This window comes from Halichoerus grypus, chromosome 7, assembly GCF_964656455.1.
Source record: "Halichoerus grypus chromosome 7, mHalGry1.hap1.1, whole genome shotgun sequence".
Classification (NCBI taxonomy): domain Eukaryota; kingdom Metazoa; phylum Chordata; class Mammalia; order Carnivora; family Phocidae; genus Halichoerus; species Halichoerus grypus.
This window is the reverse complement of record NC_135718.1, coordinates 5,411,120-5,430,604: the sequence shown is the minus strand read 5'-3', so window position 1 is coordinate 5,430,604 and position 19,485 is coordinate 5,411,120. Positions and strand designations below refer to the sequence as shown.

At 48.6% G+C, this 19,485-nt stretch overlaps 2 protein-coding genes across 7 annotated transcripts in view; one reads left to right on the top strand and one right to left on the bottom strand.

Annotated features, from left to right (window-relative positions):
* Positions 1-13,957, bottom strand: part of INSYN2A (inhibitory synaptic factor 2A) — a 57,532-nt gene extending 43,575 nt beyond the window's left edge. Inside the window, exon 1 of the mRNA XM_036101941.2 lies at positions 13,837-13,957. The gene's annotated coding sequence lies outside the window, so the exon portion shown is untranslated. The remainder of the gene's footprint in view (positions 1-13,836) is intronic.
* DOCK1 (dedicator of cytokinesis 1) overlaps positions 1-19,485 on the top strand; it is a 490,705-nt gene that overhangs the window by 241,713 nt on the left and 229,507 nt on the right. The gene's annotated exons all lie outside the window — the stretch shown is intronic.

Genomic DNA, 19,485 nt, shown 5'->3' with positions numbered 1-19,485 from the left:
TATTAAGATAGTGCTTTTTGGGAGATTTATTTTCCCTTCTGTTTTCCAGTTTTTGTTGGGGGAGCTGCGATATTATTGTTTGCCGATTAAAAAAACCACAGGGCAAAGTCAGGTCATACCTTAGGCAGGATGACAGGATCAGGCCGCTAGAAAGTATAAACACTTGGATCAGAAGAAGAAAAACCCAGAAATGATTAGATCTGGGTACACGCCATCTCCCAAAGGTCATCTTTTATTGTTTTGAGGACGCTTTGAATAAGGAAAGAAAATGAATTTCAGAGGACTGATGGTGTTTGCAGACCACCACTGAGTGGTATATATGCAGATGTGTACGTGTCTGTGCATACACACGTGTACATACATGTGCACCAGGAGCTTAGGAGAAGGGGTGTTGAGTCGAAGAGATGTCAGTACATGAGCAGACTCACTGCTGGGAGGAGATCTGCCATCTGTCTTAATTAGAAATAAAATGGATGTGACGTATCCTCTTGCGTTTATTTTCTGAAGTGATCTGGGATCTCCACAGCTGACAGGAGACTCACTGGATGAGCTCCATTCTTAACGTGTCTGCACAACTGAGGGGTTTCCGGCTTGGCCCCCGTGCCGTGGCGTGGTGCAGCGGGCTGGGGAGGGCACTGGCCTTGCCAAGACACCCCCTAGTGCCCCATCGGTCAGGGGAGAGAGCAGAAGGGCTAGGCAGGCAATCCGATGAGTCTGGAAGGGGACTGAATGATATTATTGGTTTTTCTAGTGGCTTTCCCGCTGTTGAGACACCTTGGAGTCACAGATGCTGGCTGGAATTCAAAATTAATTGGGTCAGCATTTTATTCCATATGCTGAGGGAATGCCTGAGCATTAGGCTAGTCGGGACGGGGGTGGGGGGCGGACAGTGAACCTACCCTTCTTTTTAACACTCAGCTTCCCGAAGGGAAAGGAAAGGAAGACAGCATCTCACCCATCAAATGAACTCATTTGTGCTGTGAAACAGTTAACTTTAAGGCCTATTTTATAGGCGCTGATTGATTCTTCCAAAATGGAAGTCCTCCCTTCCTCAGGGCAAAGCTAACTGCTATAGATTTTGGACCATGCCTTAGTTAGATTCATTATCCCGTTTAATTTCCTTTAATACACTGAAATGATATTTTTCCCGACATTTGTTCACTTCTTCAAAGGTCACTGATTCAGGAGGGCTGGAATGGGGTAACGAAATGAAAACAAACACCCCTCTGAGACTGAGCACCGAGGGAGGAGGCTGCTTCCATCCTGCTGCGGTGTGGGAGGAAGCACGGCCAGCTCATGCCCCGTTCCCTTGATCTGTGGAAGACTGCAGTCAGGCCTCCATCATTCAGAACGGAGGAGCGTCCAGTCAGAAGTAGGGAGAAGGGGCACTCGTGGAGTTTCGATGCAGGCCTGAGGCAAAAGGAAAACCACCCTGGGTGCCCTCCCTCCCAATTCATGCATATCCGTGATTTCAGAAAACACACTGCCACCAACAAAAAACCTGTCGGTTACTTCAGCCGCATGGTGTAAATCACTGTTGCCGCACAGGTTCACACTGGCCTGTTTCTAATGAGTGGGGAACCATCTAATGAGGGGAAGTGAACCAGCGATGTTATTACACAGATGCTTGGGGTTTGGCGTTGAGGTTTAGAGAAACGAGAAAATGGCCCTCTTCAACAAACCAGACTTCCTTCTTCATTTGTTTCACTATTTACTTAGTTCTTTGATCTTCAGCTTATACTGATGTTAACCTCTGCTCATCCTCTGTCCAAATGGAATCTAAATGAGTAGAAATGAATTAGCAAAATTTTCTGATGTTGGTGAAAATCAACTGGGATAAATGCCTCCTCCAAGTGAGATGTTACATCAGCGAAGGAAACGACTTTTATTTGCGGCAGTTAGCTTTGCGAACTAATAATGTCCATGGAGAGTCCAGAGAAACTGGTTCCAGCAACCCACCAAAATCATATGTAAGATTAGTAAAAGGGACTAATTTCCCTGCTCCTCTCTCCTCCCCAGGAGGCAGGACAGCTAGAAAAGATGTTAAATGTGAGCGCTCTTGCTTTGAATGTAGCTCATAGGTACCTAGAGATCATTGTAGCAAATGTCCCACCTACTCTACTTCCTGGAGGTAATTAAGCAACAACCAGCTGGTAGTTTGGAGCCCAGCGCTAGGAAGTTGGAGTTGATAGGCTGTGGAAGAGGTGGTCTCCCTTACTTAGGCTTTATGGGATTCTCTAATGAAAACATGTACATTGCGGAATGTTTTGCTTTACTGATTATGACGAATCTGTATGTTTTTTTACCAAACGGCATGTTTTCACTCATGATATATCCTTGAGCTAAAACTAGAACATTGATTTTTCCAAAAAATAACTGTCAAAAGAGTCTATGTTTTCCCTGCTGTTTCTCGAAGTCGAATCTCAGGATACCATTTGGGAACACCCAGGGCAGGATTTCTGCGTGGAGGTAACCAGTCACTGCAATTGCAATGATTTAGAGTTGAAGATGCAATCTGTCTTTCTGGCAAGACTATGTGAGTGCCCATCGATTACCATCAAAATGGATCCCCCTTGTATTTTTCATTATAGTGCATCTCCTGTGTTTCCTTGGTCTAACCAAACCATAGACTTTGCAAGGTCTTGAGTTTACTGCAGAGGTAGCTAAGCCAAGAAAGACGGGGAGAAATGAGCATTTCCTATAATCAGCTTCTATTTATAAGTGGACAGCAAAACGTAGAAAAATTACTGCCCCAGGAGCCTCGGTACAGAATCCTAACACGAGGCCATGGGCCGTGACCTGAGACCTTGAGGTGGACCGTACTCAACCCAGAAACATAGAGCTGCTGTGCTCCCTTTGGCCACGCGTGGAGCAGGGGCACCCACGATTACATGCAGGACTGAACTTGGCTTGCAGTGGGGTACAAAGACCCATGCCCCAGCTTAGGATGGTGGAGAGTCCCTTGCTCTCTGTTGGGAGGGCACCCTAGCGGGTGCTGGCAATGCTTTCTCTGATTAATTCTCTAGTTTAATTCTTCAAAGCCAGTCTTCTCTAGGTCTCACTGGTTTTTGTTTTTCCTTCCTATTGCTTTACCTCTTGGCTTCTTCCTTTGTGTTCCCACTGCTCCCACCCGGACCTTCGCGTTCTCACATCCCCTGCCCTCAGCTCTCCATCCCCCATCCTGCAGGTCCTGCTCGTCCAGGCTTCAAGTTCCTGCCCTGTCTCTAGAACATGCCATGGTCTATCCCTGCTTTGGATCTTCAGTTCCTGTGGTCCATGTTCTAGGACGGTGGCCCTAGCCTCTTCTCCCTGGGTGGCCTCTGTGATAGTCCAGGTCTACTCCAGTCCTCCTACTGCCTTCACTGACATGAAGAAGAGCACCTGCGTGTCTGGGCTGACCTGGCACCATACCAGGTGCTGGGGGAAAAACATGCATCTCTGGATCGCACCAGCCCACTGCGCCTCCCCGGGGGACTTGGAAGAGCAGGCCTAATGCATGAGTCAGTCTTCTTTGATGTGCGTCAGTTCTCTCTGTACACAAATATAAGTGATTATAGATGAGGTCCCTCGAAGCACCTCCTTTCCCCTGAACTTGGTCAGCTTTGATACTTGCTAATTGGTATAAGAATATAATGATATATATATCACAGTATTCTCACAGCTGGGGCCTTACCCATGGACCCATGGTATTTTTAGAAGGCTTATGATGGGTGTACCATATTCGCGGTGTCCAAGGATTCTTTCTGTGTTACCTGGATCTTCGGATTAGGGGGAATGTGGCTGTTTTCTGAAATCTGGGTAGGAATCAGATGAGTGGAAGGGAGAGGGGTATGGTTTTCTGAGGTTAATAAGTAAAACCATGCCCAGAGATTCTGATCTTGTGAATCTTGGCGTAACTATCTTGAGTTGGAGTGTTATACAGTATTACCTTAAACTTTTTTTCTGTCCTTATGGAAGAGAAAGAGATGACCCATACACTCACAAAAATGAGTATATGGTTCAGAAATGGTGTATACAGCTGACCTATGAACAACATGAGGCTTAGGAATGCTAAACCCTGTGTAGTCAAAAATGTGCTTATAACTTTTAACTCCCTCAAAACTTAACTACTCATAGCCTTCTGCTGACCAGAAGCCTTACCGATAACGTCGATAAACACATTTTGTATGTTATATATATTATATACTATATTATTACAATAAAGCAAGCTGGAGAAAGGAAATTATAAGAAAGAAAAAAATACATTTACAGTACTGGAGTGAAAAACAAAACCCAAGCACTCGCCTATAAATGGACTCGCACAGTTCAAATCCACGTTGTTCAAGGGCCAACTGTATATTTAATCATGCAGTACGGTGGGGTCCTTATGACATCTGTGTTGTAGCAGACAGGACTTGCTGGGGAGTACCAGTCCATCAGGTCTTATATTATCCAGCTCTGTGCTCGAGAGTGGGACGTGGTAGGGGCAAAATTCACAAAGAATTTAATTCAAAAACTTCAAGAGCTTGGAATGACAAAAACATTTTAAAGTGTGGAGTCTTTGCTAATCTCGCCTTCTAATTGGACTCTGGTTTTTGCTACAGAGAAGGAGCCATTGACCTGCAGGGTGGGGTGGAGCCGGGGGGGGGGGAGTGGGGGGAGGGCACGGAGGGTCCGGAGCACGCTGGTGAGTCCAGTTACTTCAGGGGAAAGTGTTCAGCGCACAGCTTTTGAATAATCAATAACTTTCGTTTCTCTTTACTTTGAATTGAGTACATGCTATCTAAAATATTCAATAAATAAGATCAATACTTAGAATTCTACATTACGTCTTGTTCGTAATGAACGTAGAGAAGAAGGAAAAGGAGAATGGAGAAATAGGAAGAACTAGAGAGCAAGAGGAGAACGGGAGGGTGAGAACCATACAGACAGACAGACACAGGAGAGGAAGGGTGGTCCTCAAGAAAGTTAGTTGCAGTAAATCGCATCACATCCTGCTTGCTGTTACTTACTTAGAGCCTCTGCTGTCAGCTTTTGGATTCTCTAAGGGCTGTTGGAGCAGCCCTTTCTGGTCCAATCCAGAATGGAGCCTGACAGCTCATCAGGGCTAGGACAGGCCTCCGAGGCAGGACATCATTTGGCTTCATGCTCTAGGAAGCCCCCAACTCAGTAAGGGCATGTATTACATTTAATGAGTAATCCTATTTTAAGTTTATATTTCTGTGTTCTCCTTCTACATTTTAATCTCTCCAGTACCTCCTTGGATCAGATGGCCCCTTCCTTCACCAGGAGTGTGGGAAAGGGAGTGAAAGGCCAATGGGAACGGATTGTGTAGGTTCATGAAGAGGAGTTTGCAGCATAGTGAGTAAGCAGTACTGATGATCAGGAAGCGAGTCTCTGCGTACATCAGAACCCTAAAAGTACTTTTCTAAAGGAAAACTTAAATCTTTCCAAAACCTGAAGTGACCCCTCTAGGCCTTGGCCTTCTTGAAGCTGTGGGCAGGAGCATATAGGTGTTAAAGAAGTGGAACATTTTACAAGTTTTGTTTTGTTTTTTTCTCTCAAAGCATTTCCAGTTACGTAGGAGAAGAGACTCTGGAGGCAAGTGTCTGGAAGCAGGGAGATGCGATCTTCCTGAGGGACTCTACCCTTGAGCCCGGCTTTCTAGAAAACATAGATTAGTCCCCACCCCAGTCCAGGTCAGTCAGAATTTCTGGGGATGCAAACAGGGAGACAGGACAGCAGAGATCAGTGTAATAATTCATCTGTGCTGAAGAACCACTAGGCACCCCTGATTCTCTTCTCTTTTCTGTTGTATTGCTAAAGCACAGAGTAATACGTGGTACAGAAAGGTACCCATAAATGTTTATTGAATGAAGGGAAGAATGAGTGATCTCCCAGGGGGGCAAGGAGCGCCAGCCCCTTCCATTTTGTCCAGAATGAACTTGGGGCTCAGCCAGGTGTTGGGCTGATCACCACCACTGCCCAGGCCGTGGCCAGCAGGGTGCCTTTTCCATGGCCTTGCTTGTGGGGCAGCAGTGGGGGTAGGTTCACATTCTACAGAGGGACAGTTAGTGACCAGTCATTGTCAGTGTTTAAAATACAGGTTTTTGGCTTTGTTTTGTTTTTGTTTTTTTGCCACGTGGACTGATTATTGGATGGCAGAGTCCAAATAAATTGTCACCTGGCAGGTTAATAGCAGCAAGACCAGAAATAGTAAGGCATCTTCACACCTCTGTTCTTTGGATGTTTCTGCTGCGGGATGCAAAATATCTAGAATTCTGCGCCTTCCTAGGAGTTCCGTGGCTGGGGGCAGCTCTTCTGAACCATGGATCTGGGGTTTGAGATCAGTTACTAGCACATTGCCAGTCTTTTCAGAGGATGATTACTTTTGGGTTTTCCATGTAGGATTTTATCAATTGGTGAGTGGGGGGGGTTGGGTACTCAAGATGACCTGTTTGGCATTGTCACACTCTGTAGGCTTTTCTGGACATATCAATTCCTGGTGGCACAGTCTCATACGATCCTTAGGAACTGCAGTGCAGAGACGGACTGCCTGATTTTGGGTTCTGGCCCTTCCTTGACTCAGCTCAGAATCTGGAGCTCGTTATGCAGTCTGGGGGGGGATGAAGGTAAAGAGCTGATCCTTCTGTGGTGCTTGGTACAGCTTGGGTACCATCTCGCACTCCATGTGTGTTCTCGCACTGCAGTCTCCAAACACCCTGTGAAGGAAAGGGTTCCATTTTTTATGAAGGGGGGGAAATCAAGGCACGGATAGGCGAGTCTGCGCCCATGGCCACACAGACAGTGCCTGGCTGAACTGGGCGTGCACATGTAGGCGGCGTCGCTTGGACGCTGTTCTCACCGCTCTGATCTGTGACGAGGGCACGGGAGGTCGGTGCCTTGAAAACCCTCAGTCTGTGGTCCTGCTGGAGACAAAGGGGATGCTCACAAGGACAGGCATGCTTAGAACACGTTCTGTGTGTGGATGACACTGGATACCATATGTTCCCGGACGGAAACATGCTTGAAAACCGGCTGGCAGGTTTCAACCTTGAATGGCCAGTTAAGAGTGTACAGTTGTCCTAGGTTTTTACTTAAAGCTGGGCATGCCCTTGGTCATCCTCACTGAGTCTTCAGGTCTAGACTTAGAACTGGTGCTTCGATGTAGAAGTTAATGATCATTAGGTGTGACTTGAGAGCCCAGAGCCCTGGACGACAGTCCATTCTCCACCACTCACTCCGCAGCTGACTTGCGCCATGGAGCAGCGTGCTGGCCCCTCGCACTCCCCCTGCCCAGTAAGACCAGGTGGTGTTTTCATAGACCCAGTGTTGCAACCACGTGATAAATTCCATCATTCAGCCTCACCCTGGGTATTTTTGGAACATTAGCAAATCTGATAGACATAATAAATAAAGTGGAGATACACTTAAAGGAGAGTTAACTTCATATGTGGAGGCAAATATAAATAGCAAGAACAAAGCAACTTAAGCAAGGCTGGAAACCACTTCTGTTAAAGCCACTGCGCTGACAACTACCATTAAAACAAACACACACAGCGAGTGATCGAGAAAAAAAGCAGTTACCATTGGGCTCTTCAATGACCGGAAAAGTCAAATGAAAAATATGGCTGGAAAGTTGAGGAACTTATCCTTTTCAGCATTTTTTAAATTTCAAATTCTCTACAGTTGCATGTGGCATGCACCTTTCTGGAGACTGATTCCTGTCCACGCTTCTCTGAGCTGTGTGAGTCTCATGAGCATGATTAACAGGAAACTGGTCATTTGTGCCATGTGATTTCAACAAAGAAAAAAGACAAAGAGCAAGTCTTTATGCACCATGGTGGTATTGATAAACAAGAAGTGATAAATTGATGAGCCTGCCCCAAAGATCAATGGAGTTGATGTCATGATGTCAAATTGAGTTGTGAGGTCAAGGCCGAGAGGCAGACAGATGTCTTCTGGTCATCTGGAGTTGACCCAGTGAACCCTCCAGTATTTTGGTAAAGCTCTGGTGAAAATTCCTTCCAACCAAAAATGTCAGCATTTGGGGTATAAGAGGGTTGAATCTGTCTGAATGAGGCAAGTTACAATCTCTCATTTCTCCTCGTTTGTTTCTTTTACTCTAATACTAGGCCATTAAGCTCAAAGACATTCTTACTTTATAGACTCAACTTCTACCCAAGTGAATTTTTACCAAAGAAAAATCTAAGGCGAAGTTTGATGGTAGAAAAACCCAAATCTCTGATACCTTTTTCTTTCGTCACCACCATCTGGCCACACGTAAGGACTGTTCATTTCTAGAAGCAGGCTTCCTTTTTACCACCTTCTTAGGTGTTTCCTCTTAATTTCTGCTACAAAAAAGATACAACTTGAAGTGGAAGAGAAAAATTATTGACCAATCTGGATTCCCCGAATTTCTAGCAAAATCATTGACTAGGTTTATTGCTAATGACCTCATTAAATATTTATTAAGCATCTGTTATTAGATAGTACTACTCTTAGTCCTTTAAGAATGTCTTGGTGTGTTGAATCCTTTGGTCCATTATTCTCTTCTTTGAAATTATATCTCATGTTCTAAGAAGAAAAAGATGAAAAATTTTTTATTTTTTTACTATTAGACTATTTTTTACTATTTTTTAAAATAGTATTTATGGTTGGAAACTCAAATGCAACTTTCTAATGGTAATCCTATCTTTTCCCCAAAACCTGCTGCTTCCCTGACTTCTCTGTTTCCATTTAGATCACCCACCATCGTGTCGCCATCTTTAATCCCTTCTTCATATTGCCATGTTACAAAGATTTGCCACGCAGGATGTTTCTCTCACAGCTGCCCCCTATCCCTGGTGCCACCAGTCACCCTTGGTACCAATTAATTGTCACCTGTTACATACATCCTCTCAACTGGTCTCCAGTTCCTCATCTCTGGTTTATCTCTAGCTAGCAAGACTCAGTCTTTTGGACATGTACGTTATTGTTCCAAGTACTCAGTGGTCACCCACAGGCAGTGAACGGAGGCCCCTCCTGTCCTGCTGGTTCTTCCTCAAACTGGCTTCACACTGCTCCTTCACTCTCTGATCCCCACTCCTCCACCTTTGCCCAGTGTCACTTCTCACTCTTCCCATACCAGTCTCTTGCACTCAACACCCGGCAACTGGGCGTCAGCTCCAGGATTTGTGTGTTCTGGGTTCAGGAGTCCAGGCTCAATCTTCGGCGCCAGGCAGGGTGTCACTTTCTCTTGGGAACCTCCAAGAGTGCTGTCTGTCCTCTCCTGATTCGACCCCCCACCTCCTTCTGTCCTCCTGGCCTGGAGCTTCTTGAGGACCTGTCACTTGGTTTCGGACACTCACACATTGCCTTGGCCACTGCTGCCACTTCTCAGTACATTTCCATGAACCACCAGTCCTTTGTTGACAAAACCATCTTCATGTCAGTCTACCTTCCCTATGTTTGCCCACGTTCAGAACCCGGACTTTATAGTTGCAGGACATGAACATCACTTACTATGAAAGTACATTACAGATGATTTGAGGGCTTTAGTCTAACCACGAAGGACATAGGCAAAAGACAGAGAAATGAGAACCAGTGTGGAGCGACCCACATCACCACTGGAATGACCCAGAAACACGAACAGAGACTGGTCAGTTCCATGAAGGTTGACTGTGAATGTGGTGTATCTCCATGGTGGTTCCGCAGCGGGGCAGCTGAAAGGAGGCCCCAGACCACGAGCCTCCCCTCCCTCGTCGTTTCCTCTGGAGTTCTGAGGAGAGAGCCACTTTATTTGTGGCAGCCCACAGCCTCCTCCTCATGTCTCTCGTATGCGGTAGTTTACTGCATTTCATTTTATGCCCAAGGCTAGATTATTAAGGATTGAATTGGAATTTTCCATAGTAACTGCAACATAAACTTTGCTTAGCATTTTGCCATGCTGTGACGGTTTTTAAAAAATTTCTTTGCCCCTGTCATGGCTCTGATAGTGTAACTCAGGAACATACAACGTGCCCGTGTGATCCCCTCTCTGATCTTGCTCAGACTTCCCTGACGGCAAGAGGACGTGGTAAAGAGAGTCCTGTGGATGTACAGTACTTTGGATAATCCGAGCAATACTGTATAAGAGCAGTATTCACGAATAATGACTTTGGAGATACTTCTTTCCAAATCCCTTTGAAATATGGTATCAGCTAAAAGGTTTATACTTTGGAAACATGATTCCTTCTTGTCCCTAATGTCTGCTTTTCTGTATTCAAGTTACTTTTTCTGTGTCCCAATTAGCACTGGGACTATGCACTGAGCAGAAAGACACCGAGCTATCAGGTTAGAGTGTTCTGTTTTTATTTAGATCAGAGGTTCGTCTCTTGATAATATCTTTATATACCTCCAAGTCCCTCAACTCATTCATTATGGTGTGAATGATGTCTGAAGTGCATATGACTCACATCTACACTGGTGACTTATGGTAGAGGAACCTCTGACTGAGTTCATATCAGGAATTGAATCTGGAACCAAGAGATGTCTCTGAAGTTATGGTTTCTCTTACTTGGAGAGGTAGGATTCTTGTTGCTTGGAGACACCTCAGTACCTCTGGATCTGAAGCAGATACATTATCATACATGGTCCAGAGGTTCGAACCTGTACTTTGTATGGCTGTTTAACATGAGATGACCCCTCAACAACTTGTTTGTAGGAATCCCGGTGAGGTCCCCACAACTCGATACCAATCCTCTAGTCCGTCCTTAATCTATAAGATATATTAACTTTTAAAATAAATGGATTAAAAATTATGATGTTTTACTACATTTATGCTGTAGGTTAGCTCACATACTGGAGAAAGACTTATCCAAATGTTTGTATGCGAATTTCATGGTAATAAAAGTGTTGTCATGTAATAATCAATCATATTAAATTTTCCTTTAAAATATTGAAGTCACTCCATAATGTTATGAAATATTAAAATCAAATATGTGAGGAGACTGAAAAGGATCTGCCTCATAAATTATGTCAGCTAATTTTGGGCTGGAAACGAAGGTCTCAGTGGAATTACGGTGGGGAAGGGTTCTTCACATTTATGAAGGAATTGTTTAAAATAAAGCTGCCGGTTTTGTCTTGGGAACCCTAATAACCTCACTTTCCCCAGATGGCTGTGGTTTGCCTCAAAGAGGCCTGCTGTTTTTGGTTAAGCACTGACTGGTTAAGCAGCAGCCTTGACCCGCACCTGCTCAGGTGTCTGGTGGGCTGGTCCAGAGCTTTAGAATCCAACATTCCCACCAACCCTGCCTTTGCCTTCCTACCTGGATGCTGGTCCATAGACTGTCGCTTTGCGATGTAGCTGTGATTTCTTTATCATTATTCCCTGAGAAGCAGCCTGTCCTCAACAGTAACTAATCTGCTCCTCACACAAGAGAGTTCAGTAGTTGTTGCTCTAAATGAGACAGCCATGGGTTAGAGCAGCCGGGAGAATACAAATGCCTAGCTAAGTGAACGCATCTGTCCAGCTCCTCGGCTGTGATCAGCTGTTAGCTCTGAGAATCATTTTTATTTTCTGACTGCTTATTTCAGTGTGTAGGAGTGTTCCTGGTTGACTGATGCCTTTCGTGCACAAGCCTTTCACTTATGTGCTTATTTAAATTTTTTTTTTCTCTATAGAGGGAGAAACACGACAAACATTCTCTATGCTGCCAGGGGAAAACAACTGTGGCAGAACAGAGAAGCCCCAAGTAAACAGGCAGATGAGAGTAGCCAACTTTTCATAGGGCTTTTTGATAGCTCTTTGTGCAAACATGGAGCTTTCCAGCTTTTGCCTTATTAGCCAGTTTCTTAACCAGTAGTTGTGCTTCTCAGTAGGATAATGGGCCTGATTTAAGTAAAAGCTCCAGGTCTTAATCACAATAATAAAAGATGAAGTCTTGACAACTGTAGTAAGTTCAAAGGCATATACTTTGAGTTTCAAGGGCATCCTGTCTTTAAGTAGAGGTCTTTCATTTAGCTAAAGAAATTAAACAGAATCCTTCTATCTTTAAGGAAATGATGAATTTAGTGAAGAAAAGCACAAACTCTCTGTAGCTAACATAATTTATGCAAAATCATGCAATTAGTGATAGCTGTGCTAGACATTTTTTATCCAAATGCGGCTCTAATAAAACCATCATGAGGAGCAGTGCCATCTAATGTAAGTAGTAAACATGGGTAGTAAATTATTAATATCTGGTGAGGCATGCAGATGGCAGGGCTTCCATTTTCCTTTGAGCTGCTTGTGCCCATTTGCTAATCCTTCTTGCAAAAAAAAAAATGGCAAAGATAAATATGAACTTTTCTTTGGAAAGTAACATTCAACAGGATATGAATGCAATAAATAGCACAATGTGAATAGTAAAAACCAGCGCTTTCCGCCTCCACAAAGTGAAATGGTGGTTACTTTCTGCTCTATTTGTGGCATAAGCTTAATAATGTTAGAGCATTTTCATACGTGTCCGACTGGTTGGGAATGGCCCAGGTCAGGTGATTTGGGTGGTATTTTTCAATCAAGTCCCCATCGCTGTAACCTTGACAGGCCCCCACTGGCAAATGGAAAGGTAACCCCTAGCAAGTCCTGGTCCAAGGGAAAACCTCCAAGTGCGCTGACATCGACCCTCTGCTAGTCTGAGCTGTAGTCCTGGGAAATGATAGCGTGGCTTCCTAGCCAAGGCAGGGCTAGCCCAAAGTTCCTTCCCACTCTGGCCAGTTCACCTCGGGATGCTTCTGCAGAACGTTAAGCGCCTAAGCAGACAAGGTCAAATTAAACTGCTTCATTGCCGCCTCTGGCTCAGGGGCCCAACCCGGCTTCCAGCCCCCAGGCACAGACCTGCAGAGGGAAAGGGGTCAGGGCAGAAGCTCTGCTCTGTAGATGAGCCAAAAGCACCGATTTTCTCCCCTATTGACTCCAGAGGCATCTCTCCTCCCCCACTCCTGGCATCCCCTTATCGCTAGCTCCATCTCCCTGTGGCATATTTCTGGGTAGTAGAATGCTGAGGTCACAGGGACAGGTTCTTTATTCCAGCGATGCTGGGAACCCTGAGCATGAACCAGCAAGACGCAGACTCTCGCTCTTGACTTTGGGCTCCAGGCGCTGCCCCGGCCCCAGGCCGGCCCGGGGGCACCCTCCTCCCTCCTGCCCTCGCCCTCCAGCAAGCTCACTCGCTCCCTCTGCAGCGTTGGTTGGTTTCCCACGCCTGTCCCGGGCTGACAGGGGATGCCACGCACTCCGAAGCCCCGCGGGCGCCGACCCCGGCCCGCAGCCCAGGGAAAGTGCCAACCTGAGCGAGCCCTGGTGCCACGGGAGGAAATGGGTTTTTCACGTGGGCATCTGCCTTTGCTCCTGCTCGCGCCTCTCCTTCGCGGCCGGCGTCAGGGCCCCTCTGCTCGGACTTATCCCCCCCGAAGTTAATCAGCCGTACTTGCCAGTTCGCTCTAGTTTGGAAAATACTTAAACACCTCGAAACGTTCCGGAGACTCGGCCGCCCGCGATCCCCCAGTTCTGCCCACCTAGGGCTCTCGGGCGCTCACGAGGCTGTGGCGTTTGTCTAGAACCAGAAGCGTAGACATGCAGCCCCACTCCTCCCAGGCCATCGCCAAAGTTGCCAGACGCCCCTCGGCGACCCGGCCGCGCCAGATGCAGTTGCATAACCTCGCCCGCCGCCGGGTCCGCTCCTGGCTCCACCGGCGCGTCCTGGCCCCGGGAGCCGCCGAGTCCCCTGCGAAGCCTGTCTGGGGGCGAGTGGGAGCGCCCGAGCGGGGTCAGCGCCCGTCCGAGAGGTGCTCTGCCCGCGGCCAAGTGCAGCGGGCGCCGGGGCGCGGGAGGAGGGCGCGCGGGGCTACGCTTACCTTCGGCTGCTTACAGATAAGTCGAGGTCGGTGCAGCGCCTGGCTCGGGCATGTCTCGCCGCGGACCCGGGCAAGCCTGGCGCGGCACGGAGCACTCCGGGCAGGGCATCCGCGGCGAGGCTCGCCGGGCTCGCGCGGAGGAAGTCTCGGGTCCGGGGACTTGGCCGGCTCCGCGCCCGCCGCCCGCCCCCTCCACCTCCGCCGGCCCGGCCCGCCCGGCCCGGCCGGCCCCCGCGCCGCAGCTCGCGTCCGGCCCGGCTCAGCGACGCGCTCGGGGAGGCAGCGGTTCGGCCGGCTCCGGGGACGCCCGCGCGTTCGCTCGCTGGCGGCGCGGCGGAGCCAGCCACAGCCACCCGGCTCCGTGCTCCTCCGATGTCCTCATTTACTGCAATTGTCTTCGGCGAGATCTCGGAGCCCGGGCCGGGAGGCGGGGGCGGAGTGGGGGAGGGAGCGGGAGGGAAGTCCTTGCAGCCGCCCCCGGGTCCCCGCTACTCCGCGGAGCCGGGCGGCCGGAGGAGAGGGCGCCGGAGCCGCGCGCCCGCCGCCTGTGCGCCCGGCTGGCACCGAGGCGGGCGGAGCCCCGGGCCCCGCGGGGCGGGGGTGGGGGCGGCGCGGGGCCGGGCGGGCCGCGTGCGCGGGGTGGGCGATCTGGAGGGAGTGGAGCGGGAGGCAGTGGGGGAGCCCCCGCCCGCCGACGCCGGAGCCCGAGCTGGAGGAGGAGGTGGAAGGAGCCGCCGGCGGCTGCCGCCTGCGCGCGGGGCTGCACCGCGGCGCGTCCTCGGGGTTTCTGAGCTGCAGGCGGCGCTGCGCGGCCCGGGAACTTGTTGAGTCTACCCTCAAGCCGCCTCTGGAGCAGCTGGAGGGCGGAGGACCCGGCGTTTTTCTCTCGGGAGGGGTCGCTGGGGTCGCCGAACGATGGCTGCCTGCTTGCCAGTCGGCCCAGCCCGGCGTGGCTTTGAAATCCTGGACTTAGGCATCTGCCCCCTCACCTGCGGATTGCTGCCTAGTGGAGGCCAGGGTCAGGGGCGTGTTTCTGTGCGGAGTCCAGCCCAGGGTCAGCCTCTCTAAGTGGAGGCTGACAGGCAGGCCGGCTGTGAGTGGTGAGGACAGAAGTGGGAGTGCCCCCTGGGTCTGTTGCCCGCTGACATTAGGAACACTCTGGAGCAGGCGTCACCACTGCTCCTAATCAAGACCCCCCCCCCCCCCCCCACCGTCACACACACCATGCACCTGCAGACGCCACAGGGTATGTGTCCTTTTTGTTGCAGGGCAGAGTTGAGCTCACTTGGGGAGGAACAGATCTGGGATGCACAAGGAGCTATACCCCACCCCCTCAACAAATCCACCCAATCCACCAATGGGTAGTGGGTCCTCTGAGCTCAAAGCAGTTGGGCCACTGGCCTCCCTGATTCCTGGCAGACCCTGGTGTCTGGGCCTGGGACTAAGCAGGCAGCTGGGCACAGGTCTCCTGGCTCCCTAAATTTTCCCAGGCTTGGAGTTCATTCTTCTTGAACACACTTGAAAGTGGCCACACTCATTAGTTTGAATATTTCCCAAGAAAGGACAGAGGAATGGTGGACCCAAGGTCAGTGGCATGCTTTGGGGGATGAAATGGGAGGACAAGAGGGAAAGTACCATCACCACGTCTTCAGACAGAACGGCAGGTGCACACACCTGTGCCTGCCCCCCCGGAGTCCCTGCTGCAGCACCAGCCCCGTGCCCGGGACCCAGCCATTGCTAGTTCCTTGTTCACTGAGCTCAACTGAGCCCAGCATGGTGCGCAATATAGTGTCTATTCTTTATAAATTAACTTTATATGTAATGCTTTATTTGTCTTTATGTGGTATTTGGGGCGTCGTGTCTAGACGTTCCAGAAGAAAAGCATCCTAAAACCTCCTCCTTTCCCCTCTTACCTCTCAGTCTCCTTTGGGACACAAGGCTGCAGTCCTCTGGCATCAAGATGTGCCCAGGAAGGGAGTCCTGAACCCGGGCCTCTAAACTCTTGTCTACTCACTCCTTTTCTTACTCCAGATCCCAGAGTCTAATTTTTAGCCTGTTTTCTTCTCTGGCTGGCCCACGGTGCTGGTGAGAGCTGGCTGGAGACATATGCCAGCAGATGAGTCTGAAGACCTGTAATCCCTTGCTCTGCTTGGAAGGGACCTCGTGTTGGGGATGTGTTGGACTTGGGGACATTTGATGCCAGGTGGGAGGGATCATGGCCACGGATCGCTCCAAGATAATTCCCCTGGGGATGTGCTGTTGCTACTTCGGGCCCAGTGTTTCTCCCAGCTTTCTGCAAATCTTGCTTTATTGCTAATCCATAAAATCGAAATCTGCCTTCCATCCCTTAAACATGTCACTATAAATAAAACTGCCAGGAAATACTGAAATTGTGCTGGTGGTAATGGACAGCTACGTTTTTAGGGGCCCTAAGTAAAAGCAGATAAACATAAATGCATGCACAGCAGGACAGAGCAGAGCCTTGGGGGGCAGTGTGAGCTGCCAGGAAAATGGCTCCAGGGATGGTGTTATTTGAGATCCACATGATGTGTAATTGTAGGAAGAAAAACTAAGTGGCAGGTTAGAAAACCCACTTATAGGAAGAGGAGATTTTAATGAACTTCTTAGCATCATCAAGACTACCTTTAGGTGTTCAATTGTCTCCTGGACTCATAGTTGTTTTTCAGTTATCCAGGTCATTGGTATCCTCCTCCTTTTCTGAAATAAGAAATCTTTTGTCTACCGTGTTTCCTTGCAAATCTTCACATCATAAGGGTAAATACTGGTGAAAACTTGTTTCACCATAACTTTGCCTGTGGAGGGGTATTCCGCATGGGTGAGGCTGATGAGCTGTCATGTCTGTCCTGTTCTCATCTTGAAAGCCAACACTGCGAGGGGCTGGCTAGGGAGACGGGATTCATGAATGCCATCTTCCTGCCTGCAGACTCCCCGCTGCATTATTATTATTTTTTACAGACGAGACATGTGCATGTTTTTAGGGTCTAGGATGAATTGTAATGTTCCGTTTCCACAGAAAAAGAGTTAAAGTTGGTGGAGAGTAGATTCATTATAGGAGTCGGTTAGGTAAAAATTGGTTTCTTGAGTTTTGCTTCAGATTTTTGCTGGAAAAGGTGGACTGCTTGGAAAGGGAGAAGTCGCTACTTTTAAAGTGGGATTTCCTGAAAGCAGAAGGCCCTAAAAATTAAAGAGACAAGAAAGTATGAGAGAGATGACTAGGAAGATAGCCGAGCCTCTCTTCTGTGGCCTCCTTCTTGGCTGTGTGCGGTGTCTTGCAGACATTTGCCGGATGCCACCCCTACTATTGAGGTAAGTTATGAGGTCTCAATTTCCACCTTAAAAAAGACAAGAATATACAAATCAGAGATGGACAAGGATGTTCATAACAGTCTTGCCCACCTGAGTTCCAAACTGGAAATAACTCCAGTATGTATCAGCCGTAGAAGGGATACAGATTTCTGGGTTTACTCCTTTGGTGGAGTCACAAACAGCAAGGACAAGGACCAGTGGCTGATGCACTCAGCAACACGAATGACGTTCACAAACGTTACGCAGAAGCAGCCAGACACGAGAGTACGTGTCCTAGGATTCCATTTCAGTGAAGTGCAGGAATGCAAAAAAGTAAAATGTCAGAATGGTGGTTACCTTTGCCCCGGGCCACACTATCTCATGTGGTGCTGGATTGTCTGTATATTGAACTAGGTGGTTGTACACCTTATTCAGATGGGACAGTTCATTGAGATGTTCTCGTCTTTTTAGTACGCCTCCTTTCTGTCTGGCCAGACCCACTGTCTTTGCAGCATCGACACACGTGCTCCCCGGTAATGTATCCCTCTAAAGGAACCGGCTTATTGGTCAATGAAGTTGGCTTGCTTTATTGCTAATTCATAGAATCGCTGAAGCCACTTTCTCTCCAAAACCCAAGATAAGAGAAGAGAGGTTGTCTGCACATGCCCTGCTGCTATCGATGAGACTTCTTGTCTAGCTGTGTACTGGAACTTCCTTCTTTGGGAGGCCGCCGAGCACCTGCCCGACTCTTGCACACAACCGTGATGGAGTTCACTCTGGAAAGGAGGCTCCTACCTTGTCCTTTACTGTTCTGAGTGACTGTCAGGTGAGCCGGTGTCTGTGATGGCAGGTTCCATCCTCTAGCTCAGAAGCTGTGGTCATAGATCAGCTGCTTTGCACCCCTACAAAGGAGAGGGAACTCAGGTTGGCCTGAACCTGGAGGGGAGAGATCAGTAACACTTGGGGGCTTCTCTTTTCTCTTTCAAGAACAAGCCATCCTGCTCAAAGGGGCTCCAGGCAGACCTCATCTTTTGCCTGGAAGACTTGAGAGAAGCCCTTCTGAATCATTTCCTTTGTCCTCTTCTGCTCAAACATTTACGCTCGCTTTCTGGACTGACTTTCTTCCCTCTGTGTGAAGCCCCATGCCTGTGGCTCTTCATTGTCCTGGCAACAAAGCTGTGTTTCCTCCTGGTGGGAAGCAGAGCTGTGTTTCTAAAGTGCTGGCCCATGTTCCAGGGACTCTCCCCACCCTGAATTTCTTTTCCTTCCATGATGAGCAACTAGAGATGGTTTATTGGCCTGGAATTCAATTTGGTTTGGAAAAACCGAACATCGCGCAGATTAGTTGAAATCCCCCGTTTTCTGTCATGCATCATTGTGAATCTAATGTATCTATGGGAAATGGAATGGTTTTATTTTTCAAGAGAACAAAGGTGGCTCTAGGTTTCCTTTAACACATCATACAACAGGGGGCAGCAGTATTTAGAGAAAATGAAGAGGGGCCATGTGCTTCTGGCTTGCCCCCTTCTACCCTTAAGCCCCTTTTGAGTAGGGCTCTGATCAAACCCAAAGGCTTTCAAAGGCTTTGGCCCCCCACTAAGTCAGTAACTGCCCCTTCTTGCCTTCAGGTGGACGTGGTGCGAGGGAAGCACATAGACTGTGTTTTGCTGACCTTTGTTTTGTCAGTGGGGGCTTTTTCATTGTCCAAGTCTGACTTTTGGGGAGCAGACCCCCTCTGCAGGAGGAGAAGGCTAAGGGGCTTTTCCGAATCCCTTCTGGTAACACCAGTGTCTCTGGGAGGCTGCGGAAGGCAGCTCCTCATACAGCAGGTCATGTGCCAGGTCGGAGAACGATACCTTGGGCCAGAATTAGGTCAAGAAGGGATAAAAATTGCTTTCCGATTTCAGTGTCTTCTCTGCTAATGTACTTTGCTGGTGTCAAGACCGTGGACGGCCCTTCAGCGGCCGTCTGCCCCCGCGCTCGCAAGGCCTCTGCCGGTTTAGACGGGCTCCGCGGGGACACCTGAGGTTTTACGCAGTGCTTCCTGTGGGCTGTCTGCTGTGGGTCTGTCTGTCTGCCCTCTGTTCGCTCCTGGGCTTTCATAGACCTGAAGGCGGGATGGGGGAGGAGGAGGGAGAAGAAAGCGGAACCCTCCTGTTCTACTCCTTTCCTTCCACAGAACCTGTCTGACGGTGACGGGCACTTTGGTTGTCCACCTACAGAACGCAGTGTCAGGGATGCTGCGCAGTGTCTCTTTTTCTCCTCACAGGACAACCCTGAACTGGATACTGTTAAATTCTTTTCACAGATAAAGAACAGAGACATTAAGTAATTTCTCCAAGG